This window comes from Amphiura filiformis, unplaced genomic scaffold, assembly GCF_039555335.1.
Source record: "Amphiura filiformis unplaced genomic scaffold, Afil_fr2py scaffold_53, whole genome shotgun sequence".
Lineage (NCBI taxonomy): Eukaryota > Metazoa > Echinodermata > Ophiuroidea > Amphilepidida > Amphiuridae > Amphiura > Amphiura filiformis.
The window spans coordinates 163134-178749 of NW_027305517.1; the positions used below are offsets into that span (position 1 = coordinate 163134).

The following is a 15616-nucleotide window of genomic DNA, read 5'->3' on the forward strand; positions in this document are numbered from 1 at the left end:
TTAAAGACATGTTATATGAGTTGTACAAAATCTCAATATCGAAAACACTAGTATTCGTTTGTGCATATTGACTGCACATTGAAGATGCAAAATATAAGTCATTATAATTGAAACAAGAAATGGGACTTTGATATACGGTAAAAACATGGAATAAAACGACTAAAAAAATCTGCCATGGCGTCAGGTCAATGGTTTATTATATCCCGTATGCTTCTTTTAATTCATTAATATTCGAGACTAATTTTGCAGCCCATTAATATGTACACAGGCCGATCTGGGTTTGTTTGTATTTTCGTTTCTTTTTAAATAACAAATTCTGGTTTTCCAGTGCAAGGGGTAGCCAGGATGATACTAATTTAATGCTTTTAAATGTATTTCTAGTATAATAAACACCTGAGTGCTAACCAACTATATGAGCAGTTTCAGTCGGCATATAAGCCGCAACACAGCACAGAAACGGCATTACTTCGTGTAAAGAACGACATTTTAGCTGAAATTGATAATCACCGGGTTGTATTGTTGGTATTATTAGATCTTTCTTCAGCGTTCGACACTGTTGACTATGACATTTTATTTCACCGGCTTCAAGACACTTTTCACATTTCTGGTACCGTTTTACATTGGATTCAAAATTACCTCCAAAATTGCACTTTTCGCGTGACTGTGGAAAATGATTTTTCTGCTCCTCAGCCCGTCGAGTTTGGTGTTCCTCAAGGATCCGTGTTGGGCCCGCAATTATTTAGTATGTATACATATACCTTGGGACACATCATAAGAAAGCATGGCATCAGATACCATATATATGCTGATGACACACAGATGTACGTTTCTTTTGACCCGCGTGTACCTGGTGATGACGAACGTGCTCTTTCTAGACTGTCTAAGTGTATTGACGACGTAAAATGTTGGATGACAAGCAATAAATTACAACTAAATGAACAGAAAACTGAGTTTTCGTCACATCAACTTCCTACAAATTAAGCAATTTACCTGAGCTTAAACTCAAGATTGGAGATGCAGAAATTGCCGCTTCACCCACTGTAAAGAACCTTGGTGTTACTTTTGACACAACTATGTCCATGTCCAAGCATGTCAGTGATATGTGTCGCTCTATTACTTCCATCTCAGGAACATGTTTAGAATACGTCGGTACATTGCTTTTGACTGTTGTAACCATCTTGCCAGGTCGCTGATCACCTCTCGTTTGGACTATGCCAATGCTTTGTTGTACGGGGTCAAAAGCAGAGACCTTAAACGTCTCCAGTCGCTTCAAAACAGAGCGGCTCGTTTGGTGTTTCGTGTTCCCCGAGACCAGAATGCGGAAGTTATATTGTCTGATCTGCACTGGCTGCCGGTGAATGACAGGATTTTGTTTAAAAACATGCTCTATGTGTACAAGTGTCTTAACCATGAAGCTCCGCCATACCTTTCTGACTGTCTGTGCAAACGCGTACCTGGAAGGGAAGGTATGAGATCTGGACATGATTCTACACGACTGTACGAGCCGCGAACCAACTTAGTAACTGCGGGTGATCGGTCATTCCAGGCTTTTGCTCCAAGGGAATGGAATAAGCTGCCGATCACCCTGCGTGAATCAATTTCTGTGTCAAGTTTTAAAGGGAAATTAAAAACCCACCTTTTCCCACATTTTTAATTTGTGTATGACACCACTGCCCACGCGCTTTTAAAATTTTGATGTGTATTTTATGTATAGGCTTTTTTAATTGCCTATTTTAAATTTTGTCTTAATTTTGTTTTTAATAACTATGCTGCATATATTCTTGTGTTTTTAAAAATGTATTAATATGTATTATGCTTGTATTATGTATATGCGATGTGATCGCTAGAAATGGCGCTTAATAAATGCCTTTGTAATAAAAAAAAAATAATATAATGGCTCTCCTTACACAAATGAACAAAAACAATGGAGGGGTCATTTTGCCATGCAAATGAGCAAGTGTCGCACGCCTGACACTAGTATATAATCGGGAGCGTAGCCAGCTGTTTTGGTCGGGGGGGGGGGGGCAAAATAAAATTTAGAGGGCACAGACGAAAAAATACAGTTGCATACATAAAGACTGTATGTCTTCGAGCTTCAAAAAAAGGCTTTATCGGGACGATGTGCGCGAGTAGCGAGAAAAATTTTCCACTACATGTACATTCGCCCATTATCAGGATGGAAATGGTTTTATCTTTACAATTTTGTATTTTACACTATTTTGCCCGTTATCGGGCTGAATGTTGGTAGAAAAGGGCTCTTTGCCCCTTTTTTTCCCTTTGCCCTCCGGATTTTCTCTTTCATTTTTTGTCAGAGGGGCACTTTTTCATTTTTTGTCAGGGGGCATTCTACCCCCCCCCTCCGCTGGCTACGCTACTGTATATAATTGTATTCGCCGCCGAAGTAGCTTTTTCAATTACCCATTTTTATGCAAATAGGCTCCTACTAAGAATTAAAGTTGGAAAGCTTCCAATTGCAGAAATCAGAGTTTTCTCGGACAAACTCTTATTCATCTTCAGTAAAAGCATGAATAACATAACACCGTGAGGTTATAAAATAGATAATGTGGACTAAATTTAATGAGATACACAAACTTTAGGAAGCGGTGAGCGAGTATGAAAAAAAACCCTGTTGATCAAACTTGGTATGAACTGCATGGATGCGCACATTATGTAATTGTAAATTTCTTCGCAATTATTCTACTGAATCAAAATAAAATTTTCGTAATTGGTGCACAATAAAATAGGCTATGTGCCAAATTTTAATTTTTTTGAATCTGATGTCTAGTTCTCGATTTACGTTCACCCAGTAATTGTTTTCTTGGACACCCTGTAACTGTGAAAACCAAATTAACTTACCTGTTAACACGGTAACAGCGACTACAGCAAACAGACAGAAAATGACGAGCAACTTCAATCACCAAATAAATTATTTTATTTGCAGCTGATATTAAACGATGTTTCTTCACTCGAGTCAGGTAGTGAAATGATGGATATGATGCTCCAGAGTCGAAATTGTAGGCATATGTCTAAAAATAGGCCTACAAGCCAATCTACGCCAGCTTGCCACGTGGCTCCAAATTGGTTAAATTTGTTGTGCTAGCTCGCTCCGCGTGCAATTTGTTAGCATATATCAGCTGACCAACTTTGCCAGGGAATGACATATGCGCATTGATAATAAAGCTGTAAATCAGGGAGTGCACTGTAAACACATATGAAGACCTGAGCGCAAGAAGACCGTAAGTCCACCTGGCCCCTCAACATGCATATACTAAAAATACTTATAGTTTCTTAAGGTTTTATTATGTATAATACATGTTCCAGGGTGAAAACATCATGAAAGGTTGTGAAAGATTTGTTTTGGCCCCTGAACATGTATAAAACATTACGGTCTTCTTGCGCTCAGGTCTTCATATCTAAACTTCAATACGTTTATTTGTAAAGCTTTTTAAACTCTTCTTGGTGTTTACACGGTCAAGGTATAGAGGTAAATACTAAATTAAATAGTTTTAACGCTAAACTAAACACATAGCCGTTCCTAACTGATAAACAAATTTTATTACAAAACACACAAAACACCATGTTTATGAACTAAACATCTTTGTGATTAAAGTTAAGCACTATATAGACATTTAGTTCATAAATAATGTATTTAATCTTTTGTAATGAAATTTATAGGGCCTATGCAACTTTGCCGAATTTTATACAATTGCCGACAACTTATGCACTGACCTTTGCGTCATTTAACTTGCGGAATTTACAAAATCTTATGACATTTTGATAATATAGGGACATGTGTGCATTTTATTGAACATTTAATACAATGTTTGTATGCGTTTTTCAATTTTCATGATTAACATTTTTTTTATAATACTGTTTAACTTGATGTCAGTAAACCAAATGTGTACTTTCATCGAGTTGTAAAAAAACGATAATTCAATTAAATATATTGATATTCGAAATTAAAACCTAGCCTCTAAATATTTTTTAATGATTATTACATTTTACAGAGACTGCAATTTCATGACATTGTAGGCATTTAATGAAATTTTGCAAAGTTTGTATATATTAGTTTTTGCATTCTGATTTACATTGTTTAAACATAAAGCCATAAACTTAATCACATTAGTGAACCTGGTTGTACTTCATGGAGCTGTGGGTAATTAAAAATAATAACAAGGCAATTAAATAAAGTTCAAACCAATTTCTTTTCTGATTTTTTTTATTATTATAAACAATGCCCATATAGGCCTACGGGAAAAAAAATTGAAAGCAGAAAAAGATGAAAAGAGGACGTGGTGAGTCGTACTTGACTCAAGGCCAAAATCACGTTTTACCCGAACTCACACGAATGCACAACACAAACACACTGTTTGATTTAGTTAACAAAATCTAAATATTTAATTGAAAGTAAAATATGATTGGTACAATATATGTGATGCGATCAAGCAAAATCAGTCGGAACTCGGCAACAATAAATTTTCAGTTTCTTACATGATAGCAAAACGCATTTACACAGCTGTATTTTGCAGAAAACCCAATTGCAATCGAACAACCAGTTCCAAAGATATGAGCAATTAAAGAGTTTCGAAAACAAGAGGAAACAAAAGGAAATGTTGCCTTTGTTTGGCTATATCTCAAAATCAATATTTGCGAGTTCCGACTGATTTTGCTTGATCGCATCACATATGACAACAAATGCATATACAAATATAATAACACAATTACAATAATTATTTTAACTACTCAGTATTTAACCGGTAGTCTTCTTCTTGATGATTATCTTGTTCATTTACAATGTTCGTGACGGCCGATCCTGGTGTTCACTTGTCCTGCACATTGCACACTTGCAATTATAAATATCCTTGCGTATAATACCTCACACAAAAATGGTGCTGCTTACTCCAAACAATGATCTCCTTGCGCTGTTTTCTCCAAACGCTAATCTCCTTGAGCTGCTTTATCCAAAAATGGAGCTTTCACCAATCACTCTTTCTCCCGGGAACAGGCCTTTTCAGCATTGCTCCACTGTATTTGACACGAAGACCAACACATACATGTGGCTTTTTTACAATCTCCAATGACATTCTGTGAAGTCTAAACTCAAGCCTCCAGCTTTTATACCAATACTCGTGCAAAATAATATAATTAATAAACCATTACTACATTCACATCTTCACAACAGATTGATGCAATCTTGGGATTTCCAAAGATTAATCATACACATTAAACTTACACATTACGGGAATTTGGAATATCGCGTGTTGAGAGACGGCTGTTTTTATTCGTTTTTATGGTCAATATGAGATTAATTTAAATGAAACTATGTGATTCGTGCTTGATAACTATTTTTCTAATATAATGCTGATTGCCTTCAAAATGCATGTTAAAGAAGCAAATTATAGTCTGTTTCAGCTCAAACCCAGGTTTTAATAGACAATTACACTGCGCAGCACATTACAATCTGTTTCAGCCCAAACTCCAAAGTTAGGTATTCTTTTGTCGCTCAGGTACACCTGAGTGAATATATACATCCAGTTGAGACCTGATTATTTCAACCTTTGAACCTAAATAGCTCCAAGTAGGCTTCTTCTGCAAATGATTTTGCTTTGTCATCGCTAAAAATATTTTGTAGGATAATGCATGGTATCTCAGTAATGGAAATGCAGACTAATGCCAGCTAGTAAAGTAACCTCACTCCCCATGTCATAGTTCATAAATATATAATACTAGAGAACGGCAGCATTTCTTGCATTAGCCACTTGTTGCACTTTGCACTTGGTTGTGGAATATACTGCAAGCCCAAGCATGTACCACTTGTTACACTTTGCACTTGGTTGTGGAATATACTGCAAGCCCAAGCATGTACCACAATATACTGACAAAGCCCCATGGTTCAGCTATGGTGCGGCAACCGCTCTTTTACTTTCATGTACCTATACTGCCAAAGCCCCATGGTTCAGCTATGGTGCGGTAACCGTACTTTAAAAACTTGTTGCACTTGCTTAACTCTAGCCATGTTTTACTTTAGCCACTTGTTGCACTTTGCACTTGGTTGTGGAATATACTGCAAGCCCAAACATGTACCACTTGTTGCACTTTGCACATGGTTGTGGAATATACTGTGTACCACAATATACTGCCAAAGCCCCATGGTTCAGCTATGGTGCGGTAACCGCTCTAGTTTACTTTCATGTGCCTATACTGCCAAAGCCCCATGGTTCAGCTATGGTGCGGTAACCGTACTTTAAAAACTTGTTGCAACTTGGTTGTGCAAGAGCTATATACTGCAAGCCCAATACTGCAGTCAGAGCTATTTATAGACAGTCATCTCAGTGATACTACAAGCCCAATACCAAGGGGGTGACACTAAATTCACGGTTGTTCTATTAGCAACGCAAAATCTATGAAAAATTCAGCTGGTTTACTAGCTAGAAAGTGAGGCCAGTTATCGATCCGTTATAGCTCGTTATGAATAATTCATGTTCGACCCCTTGGATCATGTTAATTGAATTTGGCAAATAACAACGTTGTTAGTTTTGCGAACTTTGCCTGTTCAATGAGAGTATAGCGCGCCCCCAATACATCTGGGCGCAAAACAGGCGAAAACGATCCAGTTTAATGAAATGGCGGACGGGTATTCCCATCAGGCACCAGTGATATGTTTTTTCAAAGAAAGTCTACTAATTTGATATGAAATGACATTTTGCAATAGCAAAGTCAAAATTAGGACTTGCTGTCAATAATATGAAGGAAACATGTGACAGAGGCAAGGTGGGAAATACAAGTAGTATTTAAGTTATGAATAACCTTTGATACCCGACCTGACCTTCCATCATGGCGCCTTATTCGTTTTATGTATTTCTATTATGCTCTCAAGTAAAATAAAATACCAATCTGCTCTGAGCAGACAATGTTACTTGGCTCCCAGCATGAATTATTGATTTTATACGGAAGTAAAGAAATGCACAGTGTATGTGCATGATGTGCAAGCATACTCCAAATATTTACGGTAAATCTGAATAGTGGTCACATGTTAACATATCATGTGTTCGGGAAATCACGTGGCAACATTTTAAGATTTCAGGCTTGTTTACTAGTTAATTGCCATTTGTACTCTTTATTATTTATCTTTGTTAATTAACATATATTTTAAATGCTGATAAATCGTGGTTGGCTACCCACGATATCTGTTAAATTCAATATTTTATGAATATAATTCTACCACGCAGAGGGGGTCACGCAGCAGAATTTCACATCACCTGACTTAGCTACATTTCGAAGCTCTGCTCTTCAAATTCATGTAAATTTCAAAGTTTATACATTTAATATATTTAATATGATACTAATTTTTTTGTTATAACCAACTGGTACACGAAATATACTAGCTTATTACCTATACAGAAAGGTAATTATCAGCCTTCACTCAGCAAATTGACATGCCCGGCATATGCAGCCATTCTCCGTCTGGATAACATGACTGTCGCCCTCAATACGTCTGGGCGCAAATTTAAATAACAATACGCTATTTACATATCAATGCGGCCTCATGCTAATTAAAGCTGCCCCATCCAGGAGTTCATCTATGCCAATACTGCAGTCAGAGCTAATTATAGACAGTCATCTCAGTGGACAGGTCCAAGCTTGATGAAGCTACACACTGACACAGCACGGACACACTGACACAGCACATATCTGGCGTTATTAGTAGTATGATATGCAGTGAGATCTCTAACTTGAGATGGAAATAAAATAGTAGCCTCATTTCACATGAAATTGTTTATAAAACTGTTCTGTAGCCCATAGTGGAGGTTGGGGATGATAATCAGTTTTAATAATTATGACCGTTGACAGGGGTTGACAAGTCCAGTGCAGAGATCACTTACATTTAGTACAGCAATCAATCATCTAAATTTAACCCACAACTCAGCCCACCTTTCATCATAGCAAGAATAGCAGCTGCCTCAAGACTTCGTTATATACTTTCTTTAGGGGTGGTTCAATAATTATGTGTACCCGGGGGGTGAATTCTCAAAATGGTCTGCCAAAAAACGCTTGCCCCCCTTTGGGCCGTGCCAAAAATCTTCGCCCCCCCCCTTACGACGTGCCAAAAAAACCCTTTGCCCCCCCTTTTGATGTGCCAAAAAATCCCCCCCCTTACACATGCAAGATTTTGGGGAACCTGAATTTAAAACCTTAAATTGTCTTATTATATAATAAGAGCGCAGCGAGGAGGAAATTTTGCATATTTGAATGTGTTCCTAACGTTTTCCTACACCTTTTTTGGGCGTAATATAGAAACGGTACCCAAAATATCTGTGCCAAAAATTGCTTGCCCCCCCCTTTCGACCTGCCAAAAATTGCTTGACCCCCCTTTTGACCTGCCAAAAATGCTTGCCCCCCCCCTTCTGGCCTGCCAAAACATCTTTGCCCCCCCTATATTCACCCCCGGTACACATAATTATTGCACCACCCCTTACCCACAAATTAATAGCCACTGCATTTCAACATGAAAGGGAAAGTAACAGTTGAAAGTCTGCGAAACTATACCTATGCATGATGTACTATTATATTGTTTTAGTATTATTCAAAGTAGCTTATTGCGGAGACATGCATCATCTTCAGTGTACTTCGGTTTATATCTATAAATGCGCTTTTATAAATGCGCACGTGACCCATGGGCACGACATACCAAGACCAGCAAGCGTGACCAAATCCTCATGCATTGACCACTGTATGTCAAAGGTCAACCTGAAATACCGCCATTCCAAAAAGAAATTCAAAAACAAATTCCGGAAGTGACCTTTGACTTGAAAAGACCCTCACGGTGGTGTTTTTGTTCTAGAAACACCGAAATTTAAAAATAATGTGATGTGCCCTGGGTAATTTAATGTGATTGCTTATCTTTGTTTACAAAATTACATGAGCGATGACATTCTGGGTAAATTTCCCTCTCAAATTGAGAAAAACAAATTGAATCATATCTAATATGGAATATTTGGAAAAAACCCTGATATTGTAAAGTGAAGATGACATCATACGGGATTCCCCTCAGGAAGTGATGTCATGTGAAATGTTAATACTATAATTAAGACTTGGGAATAATTATAATTGAAGACCGAATTAAAAAGACTAGTTTGCGTCTGACGTCAGGGCAAAGGCGCGACGTGATTGGTTACTGACCTGCGCAGTACGGCATTTTTGGTCTGGTTGACAGGACGTCATACGCAAACTAGTCTTTTCAATTCGGTCTTCAATTATAAGACATAGTAAATGTAGTAAATGGCTATAATAGAATGGGGTTTTCCCCAGTGCTTTGTATATTATAAGGAAAAATAATTCTTATTAGTTATAGTGCTGATATGGGCTAGCCAGCTAGTGTGCTTAAAGTCCAATTCCTTCAAAGAAAGGATATTGCGAACCAGAAATATTTTATGTAGTCTACTACTATGTACTACTGCCTGCCAGTGCCAGCATTTTTGTTACGCAATCGACGCATTTTGACGCATTTTTGCATTATTTTGTATATTTGGTGGTGGTTGGAGGGGAGAGGAGAACCGGTTTTAACCGGTTCTAACCGGTTTATCCGGTTCTGTATCACGATTCCTCTTGACTAGTAAATACCCCTCAAAATTCCCGTTTTTTTTAATCCTGCAAATTGACTCCTGCTCATTGATTTGCAGGCTCTCAAAATCCATATCCATTAGTGTGGTGTCATTTGCATAACGGATGTTGTTAATGCACATGTCACCCATCTGCACATTTTGGATGGACTTCATGACGAACTCCAGATATAGATTAAAAAGGGATGGAGAGATAAGACAGCCCTGTCTCACACCGGCTAATACTTTAAACCAATCAGTGATATTTCCATTTCACGACTGAACACTTAGTTTGCTCGTACATTCTTGCAATGAGGTTGACGACTTTTGTCTTCTCCAACTTATCGCAGATATTTCCAAAGAACCTCCCTCCATATGGTGTCAAATGCTGCTTTGACGAAGTGTACGAAGTTCCAGTGCATTTGTATGCGTCTTTTTTGGCCTTTCCATAGATTTGGTTGGACTGAAAATACCGCATCTGAAGTGCTTCTGGAACTCCTGAACCCATATTGTTTCTCTTCCAGAGGGTTATCCACAGTCTGTTGTATTCTGTTCAGAACCATCCTTCAGAAAACTTTTCCTGGGATTGAAATGAGAGTAATGGCTCTGTAGTTGGCTGAGTCCAGTTTGTTGCCCTTTTTGTTCACAGAGGCTATTAGACCTTTACTCCAGTCTTCGGGGATTTTTCCTTCAGCCCAGGCTGTGTTGATGATCTCTAGCAACGTTTGTTTCAACTTGGGTCCTCCTGCGGATATCTTAACCCAACCACAGGCTTTGAAGATTTTGAGCTTCTTGATGGCCTCGTCAACTTCATCTAGAGAAAATGGCTGACTTGCTGTAGTGGGGTTGACAGGCTCCGGAATAGAAGGAATTAAATACTAGAATCTGTGTACTCCTCCATAATATTCATATCATTCATAATTGCATTTTAAACTTAAAACCAATCATACATAATTAGGATTGTATCACTCCTGCGTGACTCATATTTTCTGACACTTGTCAAAATATATTACCTAATTTTAATTCATTTTTTTTTATCAAACATGACCTATGGGGACTGGTGGATGGGAGAATGAGCTTTCACAAACAGCATGACGTGAGAGGCCAGCTAACAAATCACACCCATTTCAGCCGCCGGGATAATTTATTGTTTAATTTGACGAGCAAACCCAACTTAACCTCTTGAATTTATCAAATGTTTACCAATTATTTTACAACATTCAGTTAAATAAACAATTCATCAAGTACTACAACCTTAATTATCTTAAGTACTTATAGCAACATTCGTTGACGAATCTATTTGTCATTCTGCGGAACCCGAATCAGTAAAATATGGGTCAAACCCTCCTCCCCAAGGGATATTTTTTTCGGGTGGTGGAGGTTGGTCCTGGTACCCCTGGATCGGACAGCTCTTACTCACACACAAAACGAATCAAACATATTCAATATTGATGTCAACATGCAGTATTTAATCTCCGTTCAGACTATAATAGATTTGTTACTTGCTCTAAAACCAATTCAATGTTTTAAACGTTTTAAATAAGTTATATTTTGGCTTTTGGTTTAGATGAAAACGTTTTAATAACATTAAAATGTCGGGTTATATAAAGGTCATCAAAACGTTTTAAAACGTTTGGTATGAAAACACACTACAACAATATTTTTAAAATGTTTTCAAAATGTTAATGTAAACTATTTTTGCAAACGTTTTTTCCAAATGTTCTTAAAATGTATTTTTCAAAACGTTTTAATAACATTTAAATGTCGGGTTATATAAAGGTCATGCAAACGTTTTTAAAACGTTATTGCAAATATTTTGGGCAAACATTTTTAGCAAAATATTTTTTCAACCCCAAAATAACATTCTGTTTAGAACGTTTTGTATCAAGTTTTCGAAAATGTTTTTGGAATGTTATAAAAATGTTTTTATACCCTTTATATAACTCGACATTTAAACGTGTTCTGTAAAACATTTTGTGTTTGCTGAGCAGTTGATTATCAAAAAATGTTTTTTAATGTTATGAAAATGTTTTATACCCTTAATATACCCTTTATATAACCCGACATTTAAACGTTTTCTTACAAACTTTTATAACCTTTTGCGAATGATGTCGAAAACGTTTTGTGTTTGCTGGGTTATAAAGCTACGATAACACAATATTATCCCGAACACGAATCCGGGGCATGAATGTATCTCGCGACGTCTTATTTATTTGTAGTAAATGTTTTGACAAACGTTCACACGACGTTTCAAAAACGTTGAAATGGATTACATTGCGGCTTTTTGGTTTTGATAAAAACGTTTTAATAACATTAAATGTTGGGTTTTATAAAGGTCGTGAAAACGTTTTAAAACGTTTGGTCTGAAAACACATGCAGTACAACATTTTAAAAATGTCAAAATGTTATTGTCAAATTTTTTGGCAAATATTTGTTGCTAAAAATATTTCTTCAACACTTCAATAATATTATGTCAAAACATTTTACAGTAGGTTTTCAAAGTTTTAGCCCTATTAGTTCAGTGTTTTTTGAGATAGCCCCACATATCAAGAGCTATCACTGAACCAATTGTGGGCTTGTTAGTACTCAATTTAATGGATTTTTCGTTCTAATTCCAAAAATGGTGCAATACTGAATTTTTGAATTTTTGAAGACAATTTGGAACTTGTCGTTGCAGTCGACACCTGCGTACAAAAGGTTACAATAAGATGAGGAGAACATTGGAACTCCGAGGCGTAAGATACGTGTCTCCTTAAGCTTCCTTAGATCCATAAGAATAATATTTTATTTATTTAATCCAAATAGAAGTGAAACCATCTAAAAATGGTAAAGTGCTCAACCAGTAAGGGAGCTTATTTATTTCTTATTTAACTTGCGGTGACGAATCGATGGACTGCCTCTGCTCTCCCTCTTTGCATCACGCTTATCTGTAAGGAAAAATAAGACACGAAGGCATATTATGAGAATGTATACGGTTTGACCAGCTATTCATGTATTATTTTACTGATTTCTTGCAACAAGACAAATAACGTGAGACCATTTTGAACAAAATCATGGTCTTGTTCAGTCTTCACTAACAGATCAACGAGATGACAGTGCATAGTTGCTGAATGACTGAAGGCTCCGGTCTTTTAATCTGTCACCGTCGTCAAGTGATACTCCCATGCATTATGCATTAAGGATTGAAAGTCGGGGGTAAGTTTTCACCCCGAACTCGCATGAAAGCCAAATATAACTGCTGCTAAGCCGGGCTACTAAGTGATGAACAGATTTTGCCAATAACCCGCAAGGTTTCTCTCACAATGTTGCTTATATTTCGATTTGATATGAATATTCTATAGAATATTTGACATCTATGGTTCAATGTATAGGTACCGCGTGAACGTAGTAAAGGGCGATATATTCAAAATTGTATTAATCTATTGCTATGGTAGTTAATAAGATTAATTACATTACGTCACTTCTCATTTGTCAACAATAACACCGACGGCGCGATGAATCAAAGTGGACCATCAACTTTTAGGAATCAAATTGTCCCGTTTTACAAGCAACATCGCGCTGTAACGCCGCTCGACCAGAAACAGTGACAACTTCGACGACGCGAAACTGCTCCTCTGTCAACAAGAACACCGACGGCTCGAAGATTATATATAGTAAATGTGCATCAGCAACATGGAGCAACGCCGTAACGCCGCGAAGCTCAACCTTTTTACAAACAATGGCAAATTCGACGCCGCGAAGCTCAACCTCTTGATAAACACTCGTTTCTTCAATGCCGTGAAACCATGCCCTTTTAGAGGCAACGACGCAACACGCCATTCATCATTTTTCTTTCCACATCCGTTCTTTCTTTCCATCGTTCTCCACTTTAAAAATCGTTTGCTTCCTTCTGTCACTTTTCTTGTTTCTTTATCACTTGACATGAAATTGTCCCTTTTACAAGCAACGCCATGACTCTGCGCAAGACGAGTTAAGTGTTTTAACAGCACTTAAAACCACTTCATTTGAAATTGTTTACTATGTATACAGGGTGTCCCAGAAATAAATACTGGGCGAATGAATTTGGACGTAAATAGACATCAGAATCCCAAATTCTAAACACCAGCGTGTGGCATATCTTATTCTGCATCTTATACGTTAATTTAACTGGAATCGGTTGACTGATCGCGAAGAAATGAGCGATTACATAACGCATGCGTCAATTAACTTCATTAAGTTTGAAAGAAAGGTCATTCAACACAATGCACACTACTGGTTAACTGTCAATGGGCTTCATATTTTGTTCAAATCCTTTTCGTTCTTTTTAAACAATCTATTTATTTATTTATTTTATTTATTTATTACACTTTATCACTGGCACAGAAGTTTCTTGCAAAACATTTAATTAGGTTTTGTTCAAATTTGAAAACCTGCAAGATATTAAAAATGAAAGCTTGCATGTAAGATGATGCTCGGTACTTGTAAATATATTTTTCGTTAATGTTGATATAACTGTTGCATAAAGAATTATTGCCTAAATAATTCCAGTTGGCTTTAAAAATTTCTCACACACATTAATGTTTTTGGAATATTTTCAAGAAATTTAAATGCAAAGTTTAAATCCTTTAAAACTTCAACATTAATGTTGCATAGTATCAAAAATCACACGTAAAGCTGTAAGCATTTGATCATTATCCTTCTTAGGTTCAAATGTTCTTTGGAAAGTTAAAATATAACATGTTTGCACAACATAAAGAATTGAAGTTGCAAAGCTTCCAATTGGCATGACTGCAGAAATCAAAGTTTTCTCGGACAAACTGTTATTCATCTTCAGTGGAATCATGAATGACATAACACCGTCCGATTATAAAATAGGTGACGTAGACTAAATATAATGAGATATTCAAAGTTTAGGAAGCGGTGAGCTAGTAAGAAAAACGCACCTGTTGATCAAATTTGGAATGAACTGAATCTAAAATCTTGTTTGCATCTCTACAAGGGTTAGACACATTTCAAAAGATTGGAATGTCTGATTAAGTATCATGCCCCATTAATACGGTACATCTATGAGCCATGAATTGAGACACTTTTTAAAAAAATTCTTACTACATTTAGCGAGACAAAGGACAATTAATAGTCTGGCCATTTTCATCAGATATTTTCTAAACTGCTGCAACCGTGCTTTGAGTCTACACACAACACTGAGGGCCTTACAGATTCAGACATTTAGTGTTGTGGAATACAAACTACAAATACAATGGGTAAGTAACTGCAACATGAATGACTATAAAAGTGTGCTACCAAGATGTGCCCAAACTGGGATTGATCATGAGAGTGATCTTGTAAACAATAAAATGAGTACTGAAAGTAATAACCGGTTGATATACAATGGAGATGAGGGCTATTCCATTTAGTTCCACACTCCCCTATGGAAAGGGTACAATCCAAATTCTATGTTTATATGAAACAAGTGAATACTAAATAATAATCTTTACATATTTATATATATTTGTTTATTCTGTTTGAATTCAAATTTAGCCAACAAAGAATATTTTGATTTAATGTAATATACAAAAATTAATAAAACAAGTAAGTATTTTTCTAAATACTACTCACAGCCATCGTGTATCCTCAGTTGTAAAATGACAAACCTGAATTCATTATGTAACTTACCTGCGGGGCAATTTTGCTCATCCGAGTTGTCGCCGCAATCATTTTCTCCATCACATACATAAACTTCGTGTCTGCACTCTCCATTAAGACAAGTAAACCCACCGCATTCTGTTGGATAAGTAGTAAGGTCGGTGAGATGTATAGCAATTACATGAATTGTACAGAATGTCCCAAAGGTCGCGGTACCATAGCCAAATAAACACGGTTGTTTGATGGCATGTAAAACTGAGTCATTTTAAAGAAACGTTGAACAATGATGGCGCTATTTATCTAAAATCTTGTTTGCATCTCTACAAGGGTTAGACACTTCTAAAATGGTATTAAAACATCAGCAAACAAACTAACAAATGACAAGGGAATTTTCA

The 15616-nt window shown here is 36.7% G+C and overlaps 1 long non-coding RNA gene across 2 annotated transcripts in view; it reads right to left on the reverse strand.

The window, feature by feature from the left end:
* Positions 1-11060: 11060 nt before the first annotated feature.
* LOC140144409 (uncharacterized) overlaps positions 11061-15616 on the reverse strand; it is a 151006-nt gene continuing 146450 nt past the window's right edge. For both annotated transcript variants that reach the window (XR_011857885.1, XR_011857886.1), the window contains exons 4-5: positions 15252-15359; positions 11061-12526 (exon numbers count right to left, since the gene is read on the reverse strand). This is a non-coding gene — a long non-coding RNA (uncharacterized lncRNA). The remainder of the gene's footprint in view (positions 12527-15251; positions 15360-15616) is intronic.